The sequence below is a fragment of the Epinephelus fuscoguttatus genome, linkage group LG8 (assembly GCF_011397635.1).
Source record: "Epinephelus fuscoguttatus linkage group LG8, E.fuscoguttatus.final_Chr_v1".
Lineage (NCBI taxonomy): Eukaryota > Metazoa > Chordata > Actinopteri > Perciformes > Serranidae > Epinephelus > Epinephelus fuscoguttatus.
Window position 1 is genome coordinate 1453445 of NC_064759.1, and position 24826 is coordinate 1478270.

Sequence of the window (24826 nt, forward strand, 5' to 3'; positions counted from 1 at the left end):
CAGCGAGTCCCCTAAAGCGAACAAGACTTGGACGGGAGTTCCCCACTTTATTTAGTCTGTGAATTCAGTTTATCTGACTTTAATCCACTGAAGTCTTTTCTCTTTGTTTTCTGTTCACTGGATCCGTCGGTGTTTACGACGCACCTGAAGAACTCCTTACACAAAATGCATTTGTTATTTCCAGAGTGAACTCAGCTATTAAAGAACTGTCTACCATATTATTTTACAGAAGTTCACCTGCAGATGAGGGTTTACCATATGACCTAACATTTTCATTTTAGCACGTCAATCCTGAAACTAGTGACAGATATTAGAGGAGATTATGTAATTTTGTGTGTGTGATCACCCATGTGTGATCACACACACACACACACACACACACACAGGAGGGAAGGATTATTGCGTCTGTTTTGGCTGCAAAAGCATGTGGGACACGTCACTGAGCTCTGCAGGTTGCCACCTCATTCCCTGCTGATGATTAACTCAGTTCAGCTAATTAACACACACACACACACACACACACACACACACACACACAAAGAGTGGTAAACTCCACTGTTGTTGGTGGGAATGACACGCTTCCTTCTAAACATCCTGAATTTTCCTTTCAGTTCAGTGAGACTTTGAAAGCTTAAAGAGGCTGATTGATTTTTTAACAACACACACACGCACACATTATGTCAGCGTATCCTCACACACCAGCTGGTATGATATCTTAAGAATTAGTGTTTTATGACTGACATTATGTAATCATTGGTACGTAAAGTAATGTAAAGTTACTGAGGTTAGGTTTAGGAAAAGAACCTTAACACCGGCCCCAACCTTACACTTCCTTATTCTTTACTCTCGTCAGTGCGTTCGTCATGTGATCGCAGCCTTCCCAAACACGTGGAGCATTACTTTTCAGAGGAAAATGAACAATGCATGACAACAGCCTGATTCTGTACATCACAGCATGTGGTGAGTCACATTCCTCTCAGCAGAGAGAAGAGAGAGGCTTTAAAGTCTCTTCAACTTCTTGAATTTGTCACTTTTTCAGTTCCTGTTGGTTGAACATAAACACACCATCGTTTTATCAATACGAGGAGGAGACAAGCAGGGTTCCTTCTGTTTTACATTAAAGTAATTAAAACCCTGAGAAAACACTTTTCCTCCTTTTTCAAAATATCGTCTAAGATCCTTAAAGGAACATTCAGTTTTGTTGATCTGAGGATGCAGTGGCATCATGACGCCTGTTTCAGTGCTGTCACCTCTTTCTCAGATTAAAATACTGACTGAAATATTACCAAATGTGACAGGAAGGACCAACGAAATGTTGATAATGACATCCAGGTTTCATTTAATATTTTTAATATTAGTATATTTTGTAGAATGTGACAGAAAAATGTCGCAATTAAAAGCTGTGAAAACATTCAGCTACAAGACTCATTAGAATTTAAACTGGGGTTTAACTAACTATTCAACAATTCATACACACATACTAACTCACACTCTCACACCCACACCCACACCCACACACACACACACACACACACACTCCCTGCTCAGAGTCACCCCGTCTTACCCCCTGTGTGGCGGCTGCGGGCCCAGATTTGAAAGGGATTTGTTTGACCTGAGGAGGTGTTGGTAGAGGGACAGTGTGTGTGTGTGTGTGTGTGTGTGTGTGTGTGTTTGGGGGGAAGACTCAGACAGACAGTAAAACATATGTCGCTCTCAGGGAGGGGCCATCTTGCTAATTTAGCCGTGGCGTTGCTGCGCTGCGCCGGTCAATAGTTTGGATCGTCCACACCCTGAAAACTCACAGACCTGCTGCTTTACAGCTCGCCAGAGGCATGGCGGCAATATGGAGGGGAGGAGGACCCCCGAGTGTGTGTGTGTGTGTGTGTGTGTGTGTGTGTGTGTAAATTCTCCCTCCAAGGCAGAGAGGACTGTAGGACGTGTCGCCTTCTGTTTCTTATAACAAAGTTTCTCTGTTTTAATATTTTATGATGGAGAGTGAGCGAGGTGGGATGGAGGGTGTGAGGCAGATTTAAACCTGATGAACATCATCATCATCATCCTCTTTAAAAAGATAGACAGGCTGAAACATCATCAAATACACACTTCACAATCACACACAATCTGTTATTTTTTTTAACCATCATGCCTCAGGACATTTGTCAGGTTTGAGGATGTGTCCACAACAGAAGTCATCAGAGCAACACAAGCGGTCGGATACTCAGACAGGATTTAAATAAATCCCCAGTTTAACCGTATTATCTAAAGTAGAGAAAATGAAGGTAATCGCAGCCGAAGTTTCCTCTATAATCAACCGATGCTCTGAAAACTGTGTGCGTCTGCGATGTGAGCACAAGTGTCATGGTGATCACAGTAATGCTTTTTAACTAAAGTTTGACTGAACACATTTCCCTCATTTTGCTTTCTGTGCAAAACATCAACAACAGTTTCAGGCTCCTTCATGTGTGGTGTTAAAACATGGTGTGCACTTGAGACGTGCAACGACTGAAAGCTGCACCTCCTGCAGCGGAGCACGATGCAAAAACACACTTTATTACTACTGATTTATTATTCCTCAGAGGAGTTGAAAATATGAGCTACTAAATGTAGATTTTACATTTTTTGTTAACCAGAAACCTCTCTGAACTCCGCTTCATTCCTGTGTTCATTGAAAAACTTTAAAAGTTATGTAACTAAATATTTAAAAAAGGCATTTTGGCATTGACCAACATGTTCTCATAGAATGGTTCGTATGATATCCTACCAATATGCACCCCGTGAATAACATCCTGATTAACATCCAAGCCTCCATGTTACGGAGGTTAGGTTTAGGAAAAGAGACATGGGGAACGTGTATCTTAAAATGACACAAAGTTCACACAGATCCAAACTCGTGACTCGAGGGGAAAGTCCTCGGTGAAAGTCTGTATTTTTTTATGACCCATCCACCACCCCAACCTGCCTCCTTACAAGCGCTCTGAACTGCTTCCTTGTTTACTGCCGTCAAATTATGTGGGTTATGTGTGAACATGGGTGCATCACCTTTGTAGGAAAGTGTACAAAAAATGTTTGCATCATCCTTTCCTCCACAGATGTGTTACATTTGAATGTCTGAATGTTCTGTAAACGGAACCACCGCATATTCATTTATCTTTATTCCCTGTGGGTGTTTTTCTATGACATCATGTGAATATCTGGTGAATTTGCTGGTCTTGAACACAGAGGTGCTTTGTCGGAGTTCACCTGATTGTGTTCTCACTCATCTCATTGATTGCACCTGTGACGATTATCCAGAGCGGCTCTGACTGCCTGCAGCTGACACCAGTCTGGTCTCTCTGAGAGCTGCAGCTCATTTTTATTTGCCCTAGTGAAGACTGGGAGCTGAAACGTGTCAGCATGAAGCCCATTTATAAAGGCTTTCAGTTTTGCAAAGCAGTGTGCCCTGGTATTTTTGGTTGTGACTTATCAATCACAAAACACAGTGCAAGTCTCACCTCTCCCTTTTTTGGTCTCACGTGTCGTTGGATCTAAAGAGCACCGGCCTTTAATACCTGCATGTGTGAGAAGCTCTCCTCAGCCACATCTATTTCATAGATGTTGAATCAATAAACTCAATAAATCTCAAGAGGTTTTTTAGTTTGTTGGTGTTGAACAGCAGTCTGCAGCCTGGCAGGCATCTCTCCAATGTGTCACCTCCAGATGACAGTCAGCTTATATACTACATCACTTGAGAAACAGTGATATGTATGAAACATGCAAATGTAACTTAATGTGGTATGCAAAAAGAACATACAACATTTTCCTGTGGAGACTGGGCTGACAACACAGAAGCTAAAAGTGGAGGATGTTTTAAATGTCTGTCCTCAGTCACGACTTTTCCATATAAGACACGTAGGATATGCTGATATCATTCAGGTTTTCAGAGCATTCTTCCAACATGTATACAGCACATTCAGGATGTGAGTCTCAGCTGGGATTTTCCTGCAGTTTGCAACACACAGCCTCTTGTCTGTTTGTCCGACACAAACCAGCTTACCAGCAGTGTGTCAGACGGTGTTGAGATGCATGTCCAAAAGAAAAGCTCACATTTCTGGTCAGAAGCAGAAACACACCAACTTTAAATATTAGATTTGGGTTTTTTGAGTCCACCACTGGTAGGAAACGTTGGGGAAAAAAATTTGACAAGCATCTCCAGCCATTTCTCTTCTTCATATTTTGATGTGATAAAAGACAAGTTAGGACACATTAATCCAAGAGTGCACAGCTGCATATAAACAGGAATATTAGTGGAATAATCATTTTCATCATAGGAATGTTGTCTTTTTTTGGAAAAACGGCAGCCCAACCAGTTTGGTGCTGTGTCTGCAGTGATGTGGGAACTGTGCCGGACTGTCGTGGTGAAGAGGGAGCTGAGCCAGATGGCAAAGCTTTCAATTTACCATTCCATCTACATCCCAATCCGAGTCAAGCCGCTGTTCCTTCATGTCAAAAGAGGCCTTTTGAGGGGGGCCATCTGATCAGGATCCTTTTGGGTGCCTCCTGTTAGAGGTGTTCTGGGGACGTCCAACTGGTAGGAGGCCCCGGGGCAGACCCAGAACACACTGGAGGGATTATATATCTCATCTGGTCTGGGAACACCTCGGGGTCCTCCAGGAGGAGCTGGAAAGTTTTTGCTGGGGAGAGGGACAACTGGGGTGCTTTGCTCAGCCTGCTGCCCCTGAGACCTGGCCTTGAATAGGCAGATATGTATGGATGTATGTATGGATGGATGGATGGATGGATGGATGGATGGATGGAGATGGATGGATGGATGGAGATGGATGGATGGATGGGTCAACTACAAACATGACGTATCATCTGAAACATAGAAGTAGCTCCATGCCCATTAGCCACTTAGCATGGCTAAATATATTGCCTGTATATCGTTCTAACCTCCTTCTGCTCCTCCTCTGCTTTCACCTGAAAAAAGGAGCTCAGCTGCTCCCTTGTCTTTGTTTCTCCACCTCCTCTGAGCATGCCTGTACATTCAGGAAACATTTATTTCTCAATATGCTTTAAGAGTTTGATACGTGTCACAAAATCAGTCAGATACTCTTCCTCCGTCTTTCTGCTGTCCTCATGACTTCTCTACTCTGACCTCCTCACCCTGTGGCCTCCTCTCTCCTCTACATCATTATATCATTTTGTGTCTCCTCCTGTCATCAGGCACAACCTTCTCCTCCTCTCTGCTTTCAGCTCTCTCATCTTCCCCCGTCCCCTCTCTTCTTCTTCTGCTGTTAAACTGGAAGAGGTTGTTTAAAGAGGTCAGTCATTTCTGTTGCCTCCTCCCTCCGTCTGTCCTCTCTTTGATTTCTCCTCTTCTCTCCATCTGTACACTCTCTCTTATTCCTCCTCTCTGACTCCATTCATATTTCTTTTTTTTCCATCTGAACTTTATTCATCTGTTTCATGTGTTTCTTATGACTTTCTATTCTCTGTTTCTCTTGTCGGTGATGGATGGAGGAGGCGACAGCTTGGTCTTGGCCCCTGGGGGGGAAAAGGGGTTGCCACACACACACACACACACACATGCTGTCCCTAAATACCTGACCTGGATTGTTACTGGGTTAAACTGGGTTGAAGAGGAAGGTGAACATGTTTCTACATAAAATGAGTTTACCCTTTATTCAGGTTCCATTTAACAGAGTGGTTATTTGCAGTTCACACTGCACATCCAGGAAGTTTAACATTTTAGAAAATATGCTTTCTCACTTCCGTGCCTAAAGTATGGCAACTGTTCGTCAGAGGGATTAATAGGAGGTCTCTGAGAAACAGGCACATTAACCCTTTTAAAACAAGACCTTTTCTATCATTTGTGCGTTTTAGCCAAACAAGATATGAATCAGTCGGATCAAATGACTCTGCAGTAGTCACTTGTTTTCATGCAACCCAGTCTCACTCTGAAATCTGACTTCCAGCGTCAGACACCAAGCTCGAAATTGCGACCGTTTTGGTTGCATATGCGACAAAAATTTAATCTGTGCGACCTCAAAATATAACTGGGAGCACTGGTGCGAGTGTAAATAACTCTTCTGGTGCAACAATTTTGTCTCATTCACAAGTCCCCCCCGCCCCTCAAGTTAGTAGGCTACACTGATAAAGTTCCCTCCACCTCGTGAGCTGACAGTGACCAATTAAACGTGAGCTTGACCTTTAATGCTGATTTTAGATTGGTTATTATTGGTTATTAGCCTCAAATCACTCCACAACCGCAGCACTTCTGTCACTCAGAACTAGAAGCCGAAGCTAATTCATGCTGGAGAGGAGAGAAAATGAAGAGAACGCTGAAAGACTGTTTTTTTTAGAAAAAACACCACTGAACTAGCCTGGTGTTGTTGGACCCAATTCACAAAACGCGAATGGGTCTGGACACAGAGTGTACATTTCCTCTATTCCCGAGGGGCGGTATCAATGGCTGTCACTCAAAGTGCCCCTTCACGCAATTGGAAAGACGGAAAACCAATCAGAGTAAACGAAACATGTGATGTAGGCTGCCACAACGCCACTGTAAACAGACCAGCAAGCTGCAGCGGAGATGAGCTGTGATGATGTCTGGCAAAGAGTGTTGCCGTCTTTGCGGATTTCCTCCTCCCTGTGGACTCTGTGTTGCATGGCTGTGATTCCCAGCTTAGTCACTTCCTTGAGCAACTAGCGCAGAAACAACAATAGCCACTGAGTCCCATCTTTTTCCTGATCAGCGGAGCCAGTTGGTAAATTAAACTTTTACCAAACCCCGTAGGAAGGACGGCAAACACATCCTTTTGTTCAGTAAAAGCTTTCAGTGCAGCCGTTTGTTCTGCTTTTAAAGAAAATGTACATTCCAGTTCGTTCAACACATTTACCATCGCAGTTTCAAAATCAGTAGCCATGTTGGTTGTTTACGAAATGCATTCACTCTGCTCCTTGTGCCTCCTGTTCTGATGACATGCCCGCCTCAGGAAGGTTTCTCTTCCATTCACAGTGGTGTTCAGTGGTTCAGTGGTGTTTTTTCAAAAAAATGTCTTCAACTGAAAAAGTTAATGATCAGTGTACTACACACATACAATGTAATGTATACAGTATAATGTCAACTTTTTGTTGCAATAAAAAAAATCGATTACACTGTTGGTGCTTCTTACATTACGGTGGGTGCTCCCAAAATTTTGCTGGTATCATGTATAAAAGTTAATTTCAAGCCCCGCCCACCAAGAAGAAAAAGCCTTCCTTTCAACTTCAGCACGATAAGCCGCCGGTCATTGTTTACAGCGCCTGGCAGCGTCAGGAGGAAACACTGTGCGACAACAACATAAGGTAATCAGAAATACTTTATTAGTTAAAGGGGCAAAACTACGGGTAGGGTGGGCGGGAGGGGTGCTCGATGGGTTAAACAACCACCAACAGTGTTCACTTCCCGTAAGACAATGCATGTTACAGTCTGAGGTTGACACGGCATCCCAGAACGTCAATAACAATCCCACCCAGGGCACCCTGTACATCATATCTCGACTTGGAAAGTCCGTGAGAATGTGTCGAATTATCGGCTCCGGCTTTGATCAGCAGTGATGGAAACACAACACGCAACTGAACACTCTGATTTTAGCCCCTTTACCGACAGGATACCAGGAGTCAGGCTGCAAAATATCATCCCTCTCAGTCCAAGCAGTGCTCGAACATCAATCCAAATTATTCAGCACTGAGTATGAAGAGACACTAAATGAGTAAGAGATTTATAAAAAGTCGTAACCACGTTGAACGTAACACACCAGAAAAAAAACAGACAGCACTGGTCTACTGGCAGTGTGAAAGCAGTCTGTCACCTGTTCAGAGCAGATTTTCCTGTTTTTCAAAAAGCTATACCTTTGGTGGAAATTATTTTGATGTTGTGCTGTAGCCAAACATTTATACTAATTTAAAGCTACAAATTACTGAAGTATGGACAAACATTCTGACTATATTTACCCCTGATATCTGCAGGACCTCGTAGGATGTCTGTGTGTTTATGAGAGGAGTTCTGTTTCCTGTTAGAGTGAAGTCAGAATATGGAGATGTGGCAGTTTAAAGATGATGTGATAAAACAGGTCACTGTCTTTGTTCAGAGCGTCACAGTGTTTTCTTTGTCTTTTTGTGTCTTGGTCATATATAGAAGTGTGTGACATAACATCCTCCAGTCCTGACGACATGATTGTTCTAAACATGACTTTTAAACCTGCTCATGATAATGTTCATCCATGATGACCTTTATATTCCAAATTTCCCACATTTAGAAATTTAAACCCCTTCGTGTTTTCACCTGCTAATTTTAGAAATCGCAGCTCCTCCCTGTCAGCGCTTTATTGACTCATGTTCCCGTGAGTGTGACTCACAGCACGGTCGTGTACCTGTACAGGTGACACACACTTGGAAATGGGGGTTTTCCCGGGCTGCAAACACACCGTCAATTTAAAAGGTCCAGGACACCAGAGATCAAAGAGTGGGACGAAAGGGGGCGTGGTCTCATGGCTCCGTCAGGGTGCCTCAGGAGACAGTCCCTGAGGAAACATCGCCGGCGGCAGCCCTGTCGTCAGGGCGCAAATTACAGGCTTGATGGTCAGGTAACTATCACCTGGACTGGCTCACTCTCTCTGCCTTTGTTTGTGTTCAGGGTTTCCATCCTTCTGTCTCTCATCATCTTCTTCTTTTCTTCTTCTTCTTCTTCTTCCTCTTTATCTCTTCCCCTTTTAACAACACTGATTTCGTCCTGGAAAGACGTGTAGATTATTTTCCTTGGAAAACCTCAAGATTTTTTCTGATTCAGTTTAAATGTTTTGTTCCTTCATCTCCGTCTCTTTATCTTGACATGTCAAATATATAAATTAGTATTTATACAGTGTATGGCCAAAAGTATGTGGACACAGTCAAGGGAAAGCTTAACATTACAGCAGACAATATTTTAGGCCATGTTTTTCCAATGTTGTGCTACAGTTTGTGTTTTTCTCTTTCCTGTCTCAACATCACAGTGTGCACAGTGACGCTCCACAAAGAAATGATTTTACCGGTTTGATGCTGAAGAACTTGACTAACCTGTCAACACGTTCTCATCCCAACTAGAGACTTTTCACGTCTACATACGATACACAAGGTTTCCTCCTGCATCTGATGTTGGTGTTCCAGGACGGTGTGTCAGTTTACACTTGTTACTGTACATGCATCGTGTCTTGTGTAAAACATCTCGTATGTACATTTATTTCCTTGTGCAACAAAAGTACATGGTTAGGTTTAGAGCAAAACATCATGGTTTAATAAACATTCTCACAGGAAGTGAACAGCGGGCTCTTGGGTGAAAGTCCGTGGTTGTTGCACTCATTTACCACCCCTCCCACCGGCCCTATTCGGACTCCCGCCTCCTTCACTTACGTTGTTGTCCCGCCATGATTCCCTCAACGCCACAGGACACTGACCAAGTGCTGCTATTCGAAGCCTTCGGAGTGAGACCAGGCTGCTCAGTCCGATCCACCCCTCGCTCCTCTACAGCTCCACCCTCTCACCCAGATATGGTCACTTCTAGCTCCAAAGAAACAAAGATGGCACAGTAGCTACTTCCATAATTTTATCCAGTCTGTGGTCTGACCTCTTAACGCTCTTTGAGGTGAATGAGAGTGACTCTCCGACAAACAGGTGCCAACAGTTGATGGATGAACTGAAACCAGGAGAGGCAGATTAAAGTCCACAGTTTTAAAACATGTTCAACAATCCCGTGAGTGTCTATTATACGGATAAGCCTGATTCCTTTTCTCGCCATCCTCTTCCTCTCTGACCTGTCGGCCGCTCCCTTCCTGACTGGGAGGTTACAGAGGCGTTTTGAAGTGTTTGGGAGGCGTGACATGAACGTAAAACTCCCGCGAGAAAGTGAGGTGGCTGAAAGCGAACGAGCAGGTCAAGACCTCTCTCCTCTTCTCCTCCTCTCCTCACACACACACACACACACACACACACACACACACACACACACACTGTGTGGATCTAAAGGTATTTTACTGCAGGTGTGACTCATCTGCTCGTCCTGTGGCTCTTTAATCAGAGAGCAGGCGGCGAACTGAACTGCGAGAACCACTCAGACTCAAAAATCTATCTACCTGAACAGAACTAGATTTGTCCTGTTCACAAAACTACTTGTGACGTCTGACACAAAAGAACAGTTTTCCTTTCAGATGGCATGAAATCTTTGGACATGTTAAATCACAAAGAGGCTGTTCTTCATTTTCCCCTGTTGTGTATCTGTCCCTTTATCTCTGTCTGATGGAAAGTCACCACAGGGAGCAGCCTGCTCAGGACGCACAAAAGGAAAAACTATATTCTCAAATTTTCCCCAGCACGAGCAAAACTCCCGTCACACTGTTGCTCAATATTCTTTAAATGTCAGCTATTAGTCACGCCGGGATTCACACAGGTTTGATGTGTTCAAACACTTTCGTTGTCACAGCACACAAATCCAAATCTTTCCATCACTCTTTAAATGTTCCGTCTGTGTGGGATCATCTTTTGCTCACTGGCTGCATATTAGACAGTAATTAGTGCAGGAGAATATTCACATGCGTGTTTTGCTGCACTTTCTTCTTGACGTCTTAAATGTGATGTATTTATTCAGTTCCCACTGTGAGAAAAGTGGTGTTTGTGTAAACCAGACAGTTTATAAGGAAGTCTGGTGTTTACAGAGAACAAACTCTCCCTCTTTTATCTCTTCATCGCTCTCTGTTTTCCTGCTTATCTCCTCATCACTTCCTCTTTTTCTTTCTGTTTCAGTATCAGTCCCATCTCATCTTTATTGCTCTCTCTTTCTCTCCTCTCTCCTCTCATGCGTGCTTTCGTTTTTCATCCCCCCATCACGTCCCACTGTCTTTGCTCCACAGTTAATTTATGTCATGTAAAATATTGTGTTGCCCAGTGATCACGATTCCAGGCTTTGGCTATGACGACATGTGCTGCTGTGTCATCCCTCTGTCATGCGAACTCTGTCTGCACCTCTCTACCTTTTTCCCTCTCTCAGTCACCTGTCCTTTTTTCTCTCGCTCTCTCTTTCACTTTCTATCGTTTTTCCTCCGCCTCCCTCCAGCTGTCCCTCCTCACGCTCTCCTTCATCCCTCCTCTTTTTCTTTCTCCACTTTTCTATCCTTTCCCGTCTCTGAGTTGACAGCTTGTCTCGTGGGAAAGGAGGGACTGTGTGACGCTAATCGCCGCAACACGGATTACAATCAACACACACACACACACAGACACACACATGTGTCACAGAGGCAGTTAATAAGTCAAGATGCTGGCCCAGCTCAGGGCCACAGAACGGCTCCTGAGGGGAACAGTGTGTGTGATCAATCCTCGAAGGACACATGATGTTTTCTATTTGCTGATCTATAAAGTCTAACAGGCTCCAGAGGGGTCCTCTTGATTAAGTTAAGAGCAAGATAAAAAAAAAGTGTCAGGCTGAAGGAGGGGTGGACAAAATAAGAGAAACACCCATAACAAACACAATCACAGACTGAAGCCTTCAAAATGACCACACAGGAGGATTTACTGCAGCACTGTTGTTTTTGACTGCATTAGTTTCAGCTGTGTGTACCTAATAAATTGGCCTCACTTCAAACTCATCAAATACTGCCGGTGGGCAGTAGACACTGATCCACAGAGGCACCCTTCACAGGTGTGTCATGCACATCAGGCGCTGACAGTTGGGTTTAGGACAAAAGAACAGCGTTTGGCTTTACAATGTTATGAGAAGTGAACACCGGCCGCCTGGGTGAAAGTCTGTGGCTGTTGGACCCGTCCACCACCCCTTCCTCCCCCTTAACTTTCATTGTTGTCATGCCACATTTTGCCCTGACAACACCAGATGCCGTTAAACAATGACAGCGACCAGCCACATATCATGCTGACATGAACCATGATGATTCTTCTAAACACAACCATGCGCTTTTGTTGCCTGAATTTAAGGAAATTAACCTAAAAACAAAATGTTTTATCCACGTTTTTTTTTTTTAAAGATACAAAAGAGTGTTGTTCAACTGACAAAGCGGTGGTATTTGACGCATTGGGATAAGATCATTTTGCATAATCTCAGCGTGCCATTGTCAGATCAAATCATGAAAGCAAATTTGTTTGGAACCTCTCAGTGTATTTGCTATTTCCAAGGCACACGGTCACCTACAAATAAATCCTTGTGACAAAACATGTAAAAAATAAGCAAAATAAATCTTCGGCGGCTTTTCAGTTGATTGAGCATGTTGAATCGGCGGCGGAGCTTGTCGGTGAGAGAGATCACTCTGATTGGCTGTTCAGGTTTTATTTCCTCGCCCCTGTAGCGAGTGAATCTGCCTGTAGTGAAACCGGGGCTAACCGGTGCTTCCTCCTCAGGCTCCACTTCACTCAGCTGCCCCACAGACCCGCTGCTTCTTCCCACTTTATCCTGAATAACAAACCGGAGCTAGCTGGGAGCGGCTAGCGGAGCGTTAGCCGCAGCATGACCGGAGGGAAGCACAGCCAGTTAGCCTCCGCTAGTCTCTGAGCTAGCCCCGGCTCTCCGTTTGGATCCAACCGGAGCACCGAGCCCTGGTTTGTTATTCAGGTTAAAGTGGGAAGAAGCAGCGGGTTTATCGGGCAGCTGAGTGAAGTGGAGCCTGCGGAGGAAACACCGGGACCGTCTGGATGTAATAGTCCGTGGAGGTGCTGCGGTGCTCGGCTGCACAGATAGGAAACCCCTCGGCTGACAGGATGTACCACTCTCTCACTCCGCTCTCTCTCACGCAGGCGCAGAACGTACGTGCTACTTGGCCGTCGGATGTAGTCCGTGTAGTGTGTTCAAATGCAACTGACACAGGGCGACGTGAGGCGACGTAGACGACGCAACAGTTGGCTTTCCTCGCCGCTAGTTCTTTGATGTCCGTTTGGTGTGTCCGCACCTTAAGAGACATCAGGTCAAAAAGGACTCAGCGGGCTGACTGACCTCAGACTGTTCAGCTGGTTGATTCATTGCAGGACTGAAGCCGAACCAGAGTGAGATGTTCAACAGAGCGTCTGAGTCTTCACATCTTTGTTTGAAAACTTTAAAAAGCAGCGACTGGACTTTTCATGTAAAACCAGTTCAGCCCAAACTCAAGGCCAGACTCAGTCCCAGTTTACAGGCTGACCTCTGACCCCTGAGGCCAGAGAGGAAGTGCTTAGTAAACAGGAGGGGGGGAAGACAGTAGATAGTATCTGATTCAATCACAGCAGCAGCAGCGTGGGAAACACACACTCACACATACACACACACACACACACACACACACAGCCACTCTGCCTTCAGGACAACAAAACAGGAAGGAGTATCTAAGTGGCCGTTTCCATAGAAACGATGACCGCCGCCCGAGCCCTAACCCTGGGTGTGTGTGAACTTTTACCCCAGAGGACTTGTGAGTGTGTGTGTATTTGTGTGTGTGTACACTACACAGTAAGCAAACACACACACAGACTCAGATCTGGGCTGAACCCGCGGCCCGCCCTCCACTCTGCATGTGGTCCGACTTGAGAAAGTGGAGGACACAAACACACTTCAAACACACAAACGCTTTCTCTCAACAGCGCTCTTCAGATGACAAAACATTTCCTCGCTGTCTCCACATGAAATTTTCCGACCTCCTCTGTGCGTTGATGGATGTGGCCGTAGAGCCGGTCGGCGCTGTGTGTCGGGAGTGTTTTCAGGAGGTTTTATGCGCTCTGTGTTTGGACTGCGGCCTCTTGTTAACGTCCCCCTGGCTACAAACACACTGACATGTGATTTATGGAAATGAGCCATGGAGGAAACTCAGCAGAATAAATCAAACGCACCCGACCTGTACAGAGTGTGTTTGACTGTGCGTGTGTGTTTGGAGCAGATTGAGATGGTAAAAGACAAGAAACTAATAAAAAGAGACACAGAGGGAAAGTGTGTGAGACTGATGGGCTTTTTTCCTCGTTTGATGTTCTTTAATGTAACATCCAACAGCGGAGCAGCTGGAAAACAGGCTATAAATCCACATGAAGATGGGATTTAAGGTAAAGTGGTTCAGAAATATTACCCATGCTCCAAACCTCCTTTGTATCTGACCGACAAGCTTTCTAAAACAGTGAGTGAATTGAGTCAAATTGATGACCGTACAAACTTTAAAGACCTTTGAAGTTTGTTGTAGATGTCACAAAAACAACTCTCTGGTTTCGTCCTCCGGCTGCTCGGCCGAAAATCATTCAAACCTTCAGTCTCTCTGATCTGCGTTGTGATGAGACGTTTTTGAGCTGTTATATTTAATCAGATCAGTCTTAGCTTTTAGACCTGGGGACATTCAGCCATTTGTAACAATTGCAGAGGTCCAGTCTGTGCTTGTTCACAAGTCGTCTGATACCGACGCTTTGTCACAAGGCTTCAGCATGTGATATCGTTGCCAAAGGCACCATTTAGCGTCTTTATTAGAAGCACTAGGCTTTCAATTAATTTTCATCACAAACTGAAGAAAAAAAGACGTCCTTGTATGTCGGCATGATACGCAGCCGGTCATCGTTATTCTGCAACAGCACCCGGCGGTGTGGAACAACAACATAAGAAAAGGGGGAAAAGTCTGAGGAGGGTGGGTGGGAGGGGTGGTGCATGGGTCCAACAACCACTGACTTTCTCTCGCAAGGCCATTGTTCAGGGTTTGGCTTTACAATCTTGCAGGAAGTGTTCTTTTTTCCTAAACCGAACTACAAGTATTGTGTTGGCTAAACGTAACCACGTGTTTGTTGTTGAAGGAAAAAAGTCATCAGTTTGTGGTGTTGCACCAATGTAGTACATTTATTTTAAAAGTATGCAACCTGTACAAACTTTTACCCTGCGTAGCTGCAATAATTGTTTTTATCTCAACTTTTGTCTCTTAGTATCTCTCCACAATACCTCTCTTTTCCTCTTTAATGTTAACATGGGGCGACTCATCCTATACTCTGGAGGCTAAACATAATTTCATCCCATAGAATTTTATTTTGGGTCATTAGCTAACATCGTGGAGGTTGAAAGTTCTCCACAGCTCCTCAACACTCCATATTCTCCAGGAACTCATGCTCACGATGGGACCGTACCCATGCTGCATTTGCCCTCGAATTCATTGTTTTTAATGTAGACGCACAGCAGGCAGAGCAACAGAGCAACGCCGTTGCAGTGCACGTGTTCCCGACCGCCTGTTTTTGAGGGCACGACGGCTGCACCCTGAGTTACACAGAGTTTAACTTCTGGAACACAGCAGCATGCACTGCATGTCATGTGATAAGGAACAACCAATCAAAGCTGACAGATATATTTCCCTTCTTCTGTAAATACACACTTACACCTGGAAGAAGATCAGCTCTGCAGTCAGGATGTCTGGTAAGTAGGCCATGATACTGTGCTGCCTATGCAACCTTGAAAGTTGAGAGTATACCCAGCGCTCGACCTCACGTTTTCCAGGCGATTAAAGACGTGTGTACAGCCCCTAAGCCATACATAAAGACACTCTAACCATTGAACTATGACTTGAAATTAAAAAAAAAATGTGTTTGTGCACTTTCACACTCCAGAGAGACAGTTTAAGAAAAGAAATAAGGTAAAAAATGATGCAGAGATCTTCCTGTGTCTTTAATAAGACTCTCTCTGACAGATGAATGTACCCTTTATGTTAATAAAAATCAGTCCACACACACATACATTTCTCAGATTCGACCACGACTCCAGTGCTCATCATGCCTGGTGCACTGAATCTGATGTGTGAAATTAGTGATTTTATTCCTGTGTAGATTTAAACAAGATACACCCAACAGTTATTTCATCCTCAGAGGGTTAAACAACTTTATCGTGCAGACAATCTGCTGATGATGATACACACACAGACACAGTGATGGAGGAGTCTTACACTGATTTGTTGTGTTTCATCAAAGGCTCCTCACTCAGTTCACTGTGTTCATTGAGTCAGACGGACTTGCTGTATTTGGAAAGTAAAGTTTGTTGCTCTCCAGACTCTCCTTATTCATAAACAAGATCTGAGGAACGTATTTCTGTTGAACGCTTGAATGTTTCCTGTGCTCTGTGTCTGTGCCATGATGGGGTTTATTTTTGCATCGTTTCAAGAGCAAAAGCTTTTCGTCATCCTCCTCGATGTCTCAAAAAAAAGCCTCTGTTGAAACTGTTCTTACATAACAGAAACAGAAAGTTTAAGAAGTGGTTAACCCTGCGTGGACCGGGTCCAGCTGGGAGAAAGGCCACCCGGTTCATTTCCATCTCAGCCCAGTATGGATCAGACCAGCAACCAATCTGCTTAACCTGGGAGCTCTCCAGGAATCAAATACTCAGGGGCCTCCACAACCCTGTATGTGGGCGTGTTTGTACAAATACATAGATTGTGTATGTGTGTGTGTGTGTGTGTGTGTGTGTGTGTTCCATGTAAAGACGCTGATAGCTGCCCTGACCTTGCAGGGTTTAGGCACTGGGTTGAGTATTAGCAGGTTAATATCACCCTACAGGTTGAGAAGAGTGACCTCAGTCACCCTGCAAACTGTCCCAAGAACCTGCTGACCCTCCTCAGTCAGATTACTCTGAGGAGGGTGGAGGTGTGTGTGTGGGGAGGATGAAGGGTGAAGACGAACATGCATGATGACCTTCGACTGCTTCTATAACCTCTCTGCCTCTCAAAGTGTGCATTATGCAACGTCTCGCTGGTTTAATGACTCGACGGCTGAGTGAGAATTCTTAATAAATTCTGTCAGTTTTTGTGTCATAAATCATAAAACTTTAAAGAAGTGTCAGGGTGAGATGATAGATACTAGACTCACAGGTAAATTAACTCTTTAATGAGCTGGATATTGAGGGATTAACCAAATCTTCCCTTAAAAAACTCTGCATTTTGTTTTTACTTTTTATTTATTTACCCTTTATACAACCAGGAAGTCCCATTGAGACTGAAAATTTCTTTTACAACAGAGACCTGGCCGAGGCAGCAGCCAATCAAAACGTGCACACGAAGAGTAGGAAAATGCAGTTTTCTCCAGATCTGTTAAAACTTGTCACCATCAGAGGCAGCTGCTTTAATTTTGTCATACACATGTTGAATGATGACAATAAAGGTCTTTCTTCTTCTTCTTCTTCTTCTTCTTCTTCTTCTTCTTCTTCTTCTTCATTAACAAGCAGCCACCTGGAGGAGTGTAGCTGGAAACTACCAGAGCTGACACACAGCAGGGTGCAGAGGTTTGCTGGGAGTTTGACTAATATTGCTTTATAGAAAACAACATGCCAGTGCTGCTGTCTGTGAGTGGTCAGTGATGTCCCACACACCAAATCATACAGAATGCAGTGATGAGTCAGGGACTGTGCATTCCTAATAATACGTAGAGATGCATCGTACACTGAATCAAGGCTACGTGAAATGGAGGAGGCTGCATGCATATACAATATGTCACTGATGATGTGCTGCCTCTTTATGTTCACAGTAGAACTGGATGTGATCTGAATGTTTGGAGTCTTGGGGAGGTTGGTCACAAAGTCAGTTACCAAGAAACTAAACAAAGACATAAGAACAAAATCTAGAGAGCAGTGGAGAAATGTGGCACATTTTTCTGTTAGTCAGAAGTATATGTACAATATTTTTTATCAAACATAAAAAAGATGGTTTAAATAAGACATTTCAGGATCAGAAACTGATATAAATATGATTAAAAGGAGACGGAGGAGCAGATTTTTCAAAATAGATGTAAAAACCAGGACGAAGAGAGCAAATGTTTCAAAGCAGCAGAGATCAAGTAAAGAAGTATTTAGCAAAATTCAATCATAATCGGAGTAAAGTGTCCAAACTGAACAGTTAAATGTCAGGACACAGTGACAGAAGGATGATCCCTTGTCGTAGGCGTCTCCCAGAGGTCTCAGGGGGCAGGTGGGGGACTTGGGATCAGGGGACAAACTCAATGAACTCGCCTGGACCTTGAGTCGTCCTCCGAGCACAGAGAGCGTGGAAACAACGCAGCGACAACTCTCGATTGGTACGTTTTTATCGGTAAAGCTGGCGTGATCGCTTTACGCTTCCTGTCGGCTTTTGGGCCTTCTCACACTGTCACTGTGGGTGAAGGTGAACTCTCTCTTACACACACAAACGCACACACACACACACACACACACACACACACACACACACACACACACACACATACACACACACATGCTAAGGTACACGTGTGGTCTGAGAGGTCCGTATGTGACAGATTGGGAGGAACTGAGGGTTTGAAGTATTTACATGATAAACTCCCTGTAGATTACAGCCTGTCAGAGAGTGTGTGTGTGTGTGTGTGTGTGTGTGTGTGTGTGTGTGTGTGTGTGTGAAAATGAGTGTTCATGTGTGTCAGTGTGTATTTATCTACTTGATTTTTGTGTATTTTTAATTCTGCACGTATATTCATTTTTATGGGTGTGACAGTTTTTGTCCATGAGTAAAGGTGTTTGCTTGTCCGTGTGTGTGTGTGTGTGTGTGTGCGCGCACACACACGTGTGTGTCCAGCAGGTTTAATCAGAGAGGGCCTTGTCCAGGATAAATTTGTGGCCCCTGGCCTCCTAATTCATCCTCAGCCTGCCGGCCTTGAGCCACTAATGAAACCCACCAAGGTTAACCAGCTACAATCACACACACACACACACACACACACACACACACACACACGCTCTTTTCCTCCTGCACATCTTCATCTCATCCTCCCCTCTCCCTCTCTCTTTCAGTTTGTCTTCCCATCACTCCAGTTTTTTTTATCTTTTTCACTCTTCCAGCCTTCAGAGTCATCGTCTCTTCTGTAAATGAAAGTCATGTCAGTGTGTAGCTTGATTGTACTTCCAATAAATTTTTATGCCAGTCTATAATGTTCAGTGCAATAATTGCCACAGCAGAGAAGAATCAATTAATGCTGTTCTAAAGACTCTGCCTGTTCAAGGTTGGAATTGAATGCACCATTGTGCCGCCTTGCTGTTCTCTGTATAAGGTTTGATCACAGAACGGGGGAACAGAGTCGTCTCACCTTTAATCTGCCACTGGAGGAAGTAACAGCTCAGGAGTGTTGTCTGTATAAACCAACCCTGTCTCACGAAGTCTCGAATACTGGCGCTTGGTCAGTGACTTCCCGTGTCAGACACCAATGAAAAAAGCTGTGCTTTCACGTGGGCATCATACAGGACCAGTCACCATTATTCTCTAACGGTCCCCAGCGGCATCAGGAGGAAACACAGCCGGGTAACAATGGAAGTTAAGGGAGCACGAGGCGAAGTAGGGCTGGTGGGAGGGGTGGAGGATGGGTCCAACAACCACTGACTCACCCAGGAGGCCGGTGTTTGCTTCCTCTAAGATTGTAAAGCCAGACCCTGTTCTTTTTTCCTAAACCCAACACACGTGTGTGTTGTTGAAGGAAAAAAACATCAGTTGGCAGTGTTGTACCGACGTAGTGCTTTTATTTTGAAAGAGACTGTATCAAACTGTACATTTCCTGTGAAAACAGAAGTGTATTTTGAAAACAGACAATGTATGTAACAGGCTGAAGTTGACACGGCGTCCCAGAACGTCAACAACCAACACACCCAGGGTACCTTGGACGCCATACGTGGACGTGGAAAGTCCATGACCAAACGTGGACATGTGACGAGGTCACAGTGAGGATGATGATGTTTAAACAGGACAGCTGGCAGGACAGGACCATAGGCAGAACAGGTGTGATGTTTTAACAACATGTCATGTGTGCAACCCACTGCAGAAGCTTTTAAAAGTAGCTGTTAGCACTTAGCAGCTAACTCAAGGAAGAAGAACAGCAATCAAAAATGTTCACACTGGAAAAACAATGAGGTCCAGGAGCTCCTTACACTGCGAGAAGACAACGAGATCAGCCGCCACATAACAGGGACGCTAAATGATTTTTACTGATATGTGATGTCATTGTTATTGTTAATAAGTTCTCCTGACGTGTATGTTATATGTCACACTAGTGGACGACACTGTTGTGTTACACGTCATGCACCTTTTTGTTTCCATGATGTCATCATGCTGTCTAAAATCACACACTGGAGCGACATGACTTCGTAGTGGCTCCATAGCGCCATGTAAAAAGGGCTAATGAAAGTTAGAGGTGAGAAGGGAACTTCTTCAGAGTGAGGTGACCTCCTGCTGAACTTTGGCTCTGCACTAAAACCTGAAGTAAAGCTGATCTGTTGCTCACACACAGCCTGCTGGTTGCATTATTGGTGATTGATACAAATCTGTCCTGGAGTGTTCCTGATATTTTGGTCATAGCTAATCGTTACAGCCGGTGTTTGATAGAGGAGAAGATTAAGCTACAAGTGAGTCACGTCGTCGGTCAGGCTGAATCTGACTGAGCCCACAATATAAGACGAGTGAATTTTCCACACTGAGTCAGATTTGGAGGAAAAAATGTCAACAGGGGAGGAGCAGACCTGAGAGAGGAGAGGAAAACAGAGGGGGAGAAGGACAAAGAGGAGGATGGATGGACACAGGAGAGAGGAAGAGAGACTGAAAGCTGCAGAGAAAGTCCAGGATGAAAAGGGGACACGAGGGTGAGAGCTGTGAGCGAGCGAGGGATAAAGACAGAAGAAGAGAGGGACAGATTTCCCAAGGGGGTGATGGAAGGGGGGGGGGGGCAGCTGGCCTCTGAGTACAACACACACACACACACACACACACACACACACACTGTCCTCATTAATTAGACTTCATTAGCGACTGTCGGATGAGACTAATCAGGGTGTGTTGTTGTCGGAGATTGAGGGAAGCCAAGTGTGTGTGTGTGTGTGTGTGTGTGTGTGTGTGTGTGATTTAGTGGCGGGGCTCAGCTGAGTCTGTGGAGTGATCAGAGCCCCAATCAGACCCCATAACACACACACACACACACACACACACTCATCTGGTCAGCCGAGATAATCCGTCATCGGTTTACATGCTACAGGTTGTCACTTCAACAGCAGGTTGTGTGTGTGTGTGTGTGTGTGTGTGTGTGTGTATGTGCGACCTTGTGTAAGTGACAGCTCCAATACAGATGACACACATATCATCCCTGCTGCTAAACACTGTCCCTCACCAGGTAATATGTGTGTATGTGCGTGCATGTGTGTGTGCAAAACACAACATGATGGATTTACACATACACACACACACGTGCACACATGCTCACTGGATATATTGTGTGTGTTGGGGAGGAGGAATAACTGCTGTTACATTATGTGATGGATCAGCTTGTAGGTTTCTGTTTCTCTTTTCTCCATCCCAGTGATACGAACACAAACACAGTTGGGTAAAACAGATTTAATCCGTCACACTGTCGACTTCAAGTGACGTCGTTTTGTCTCTCAGACACAGGAGTCCTTTGGGTACATGTTTCACGTGGTTTTATTCAGACACGACAGGATATTTAAGGAAAGAGACACAGTGCTTACCTAAACTTGTGAGGGTGGAAATATTATGGCATCAAGCATGGATGGATTACTGAACAGGCCCAGAGTGTCAGGGGCCCCGGCCCTCAGGAGGAGATTCAAAATGACCAACAAGAGACACACACAAAGGTGAAAGAGAATAATTACTGTAAAACTATTTCCTTAAATCACTGAACTCAACAGGCCTATAGTTGGGACAGGCCTTTCACACAAAACTGTTGCTCAGCAAAGATCAGGAAATACAATCAAAATGTTTATTTCAACCAGTATGAATATTACTTGTGTAAATATTAGGCTTCAAATAATAAATCAATTATGAATGATTCATTTGATCTAACTGACAGACTTGATTTAAAATAAAGTATTTCCACGTGAGTATATGAATATTGGCTTTATTGACCTGTGGCACAACAATAAACGTTAGGTTTATGAATGAAGTGGGTTTAAACTGCTGCTTTTTGTATTGGAAAGCAGTGAGATTGTAAAATGTTCCTCAGTGCATGGACAGTGTGGTCACAAGTTGATCTGGCTGCCTCCCAATTTGAAGACATAGCTGGCTGTATGTTGTCGGACTTTTATTGTATCTGTCTGTGGGGTTGTGTAGTTTACGTGGCGCACCATGTTAATTGTGCATCTTTGGTTTATTTTCCCACAATGAAGCGGGTTCGAATCTCATGAAAATATTATTTTTTACGTTTCACAGGGCTGAACGGTTCTTTAATATGGTACATGTTTATTTAGACAGGCACCAGAGACGAAACTGTCTAGGCCTATTTAGAAAATTTATTAGAGACAGGAGTTAGATTTACAGGAAAAGCAACTTGGCCTCTTCCTGTTTTCAACATCCCGTCATAACAAGTGTGATTCAAAGTGCGACTGAGTGTCAGTCCGTGACTGGGTTCCTCCAACAAGAGTCCACAGACGGAGCAGGTCGGCTATGTTTTGAGGTTGTTCTGAAAAACTGAATAAAAAGGCCTTCGCGAGGACAGCTACGTGTTCTCTTCCTGGTTGAAAAGTCACTACGACAACCATAGATGCATTCGGCTGAAGGCCGCCAGTTAACAGAGTCACGAGTAAATCCGAAACACCAGTAAATCTGAATGAATTACTCTCAGGACAGCCAGCAGGACAGGACCATAGGCAGGACTGGTGTGATGTTTTAATGACATGTTACATGTGCAACCCACCGCAGAAGCTTTTAAAAGTAGCTGTTAGTAGTTAGCAGCTAACTCAAGGAAGAAGAACAGCAGTCAGAAATGTCAGCACTGAGACAGGTGTTTGTCAAAATGTGTCGCCACAATAAAAGGGACTGGGTATTGATTGGGAAGAGGCTTTTAATGGAAGTTTTACAGTGTTTGCATATGTTTGCATATCACATAGGTGCAAGACTATCAAGAAACAGCGTCTATGAGGATAAAAGTAACGCCTGCACACTTCACGCCACATAGCTTTGTTACGGACAAAGTTTCAACCCTACTTGGATCTTTGTCAGGTCAAAACTTTGAGCTGACTGAAATGAGATGGGAGCTTTTATTGTGAAGTAGCTGCAGGACATAGCAAGTGTTGGACACCAGAGTAGTGGGACTAAGTGTTGTAATATTTTGCACTGCTTGTGTCACAACTGTCCCCGCTCCAATCAACAAAAGGAGGCTGGTCAGTTTGTCACTTTCTTAAAGTTTAAAGATTGACAAAGTTAATGCTGCATTTGTGCCATTTTAACACACACACACACACACACTTGTGTACACTCACACATCAGTTAGAGGGACAACACAGACACAAACACACACTCTCAGTTTTTGCTGACACAGATGTGGTTTTGTCAGTTGTCGTGTCGGCCGGCTCAGATCTTCAGGCTTCCAACAATCGCCGAATGCCAGAGCGGACAAACACACACATAAATAGGCATATACACACACGCACACACTCTTTCACTTCTCACAAATTAACACGCATTAACGCAGGCATGCACACACACACACACACACACACACACACACAGTCATAACAGGCTCTTTTTACAAACACACAAAGGCAGCTCATCCTCGCCACGCTCCAGGAGTGACAGATCGATTCCCAGGACAGCTGCTGCTCGGACAGGTGTGTGTGTGTGTGTGTGTGTGTGTGTGTGTGTGTGTGTTCTTCCTTTCACACTTAAAAAGAAAGACAAGAACTCAGAGAATTTTCTCTCCCTCTCTCCTCTTCACTTCTCTTCTTCTCTCTCCAGGATTTCTGTCTTTGTTTTCAGAGACACAATAAATCTGATCTTCATATTTTTATTGTTCATATTCAGAACTCCATCTCATGTTACAATTTAAGGAAATGGTCATTTTTATATATTCTATAGCTGAAAAAAAATTCAAACTGCCAATTTTTTAGTTGTACTTTCAAATATATTCAGTTTATTTCCTCTGAGGTTTTTATGTCAATCCTTTTTCCAGAGCCGCTGTTTGTTCAAAGCTTATATTCAACATATTGTTAAACTAAGGGTGCATTCACACCAGGATATTGTGCAAATCTGCAGGAAAGCCCAATCAGTCTTTTTTCAGCATTCGGCCCATTCGTCACCGTCCCCATCATCTGACGGTTGAGGGTGGGTAAAACGGCCCAACATTCACTGAAAATCTGGCAGTGTAAAAGGGGCTTTTGGTTCACTAGATAGTCCTTTTGCATTTCTCACTGTAAGCGAACCGCACCAGGACCCCCAGTTTTAAGTGGACCAGGGATCACTCGTTTGGTCCGCATCAGAGTTCAAATGAGCGTTCACACCACTCCAAACAAACAGAACTATCCGTGGAAGCAGACCAGGGTTCGTTTCAAGTGGACCAAATTGCACCAGTGTGAATGTACTCTGTGAGTACGTTCACAGAGTTGATCAGACTGAAATGTTTTAACTGTGACTCTCTTCAGTGCTGCGAGTCGTATAATCAGCCTAAACTTCCATCAGATAATCAATCAGATCATCATTCTCCAGTCTAAATTATTCATGTCCTGACAAAGCAAACACAAGTGACCAATGACTGATCTTTAAACAGGAGCCTGAAGTCGCTCCTCGCCCCCCACACCTGCCCCCCCTCCCTTCACCTTGACTTGTGTATTCAGTTGCAGCTTTTTACTGCCTGTAAAAGCAGCATGCGGACCGCTGTCAACTTTGACCCGCACTACAGGGCAGGAATAGAGACACAGTCAGGGGTCGCACACACCCTGTCCTTTGTCTCTCTGTCCGTGTGCACTCATGTGTGCTACTTAAAGATAAAACAATGGCGTCTGATAATCAATCATCCAATCAAGAGAGCATTTACTTCTAAATTGAATCGTCATTTTAAGTTAATCAAGCATAAGTATACAGTAAATTGTGCTCAT

At 44.2% G+C, this 24826-nt stretch overlaps 1 protein-coding gene across 1 annotated transcript in view; it reads right to left on the minus strand.

Annotated features, from left to right (window-relative positions):
• Window positions 1–24826, minus strand: part of LOC125892608 (cathepsin S-like) — an 853108-nt gene that overhangs the window by 349773 nt on the left and 478509 nt on the right. The window lies entirely within an intron of this gene.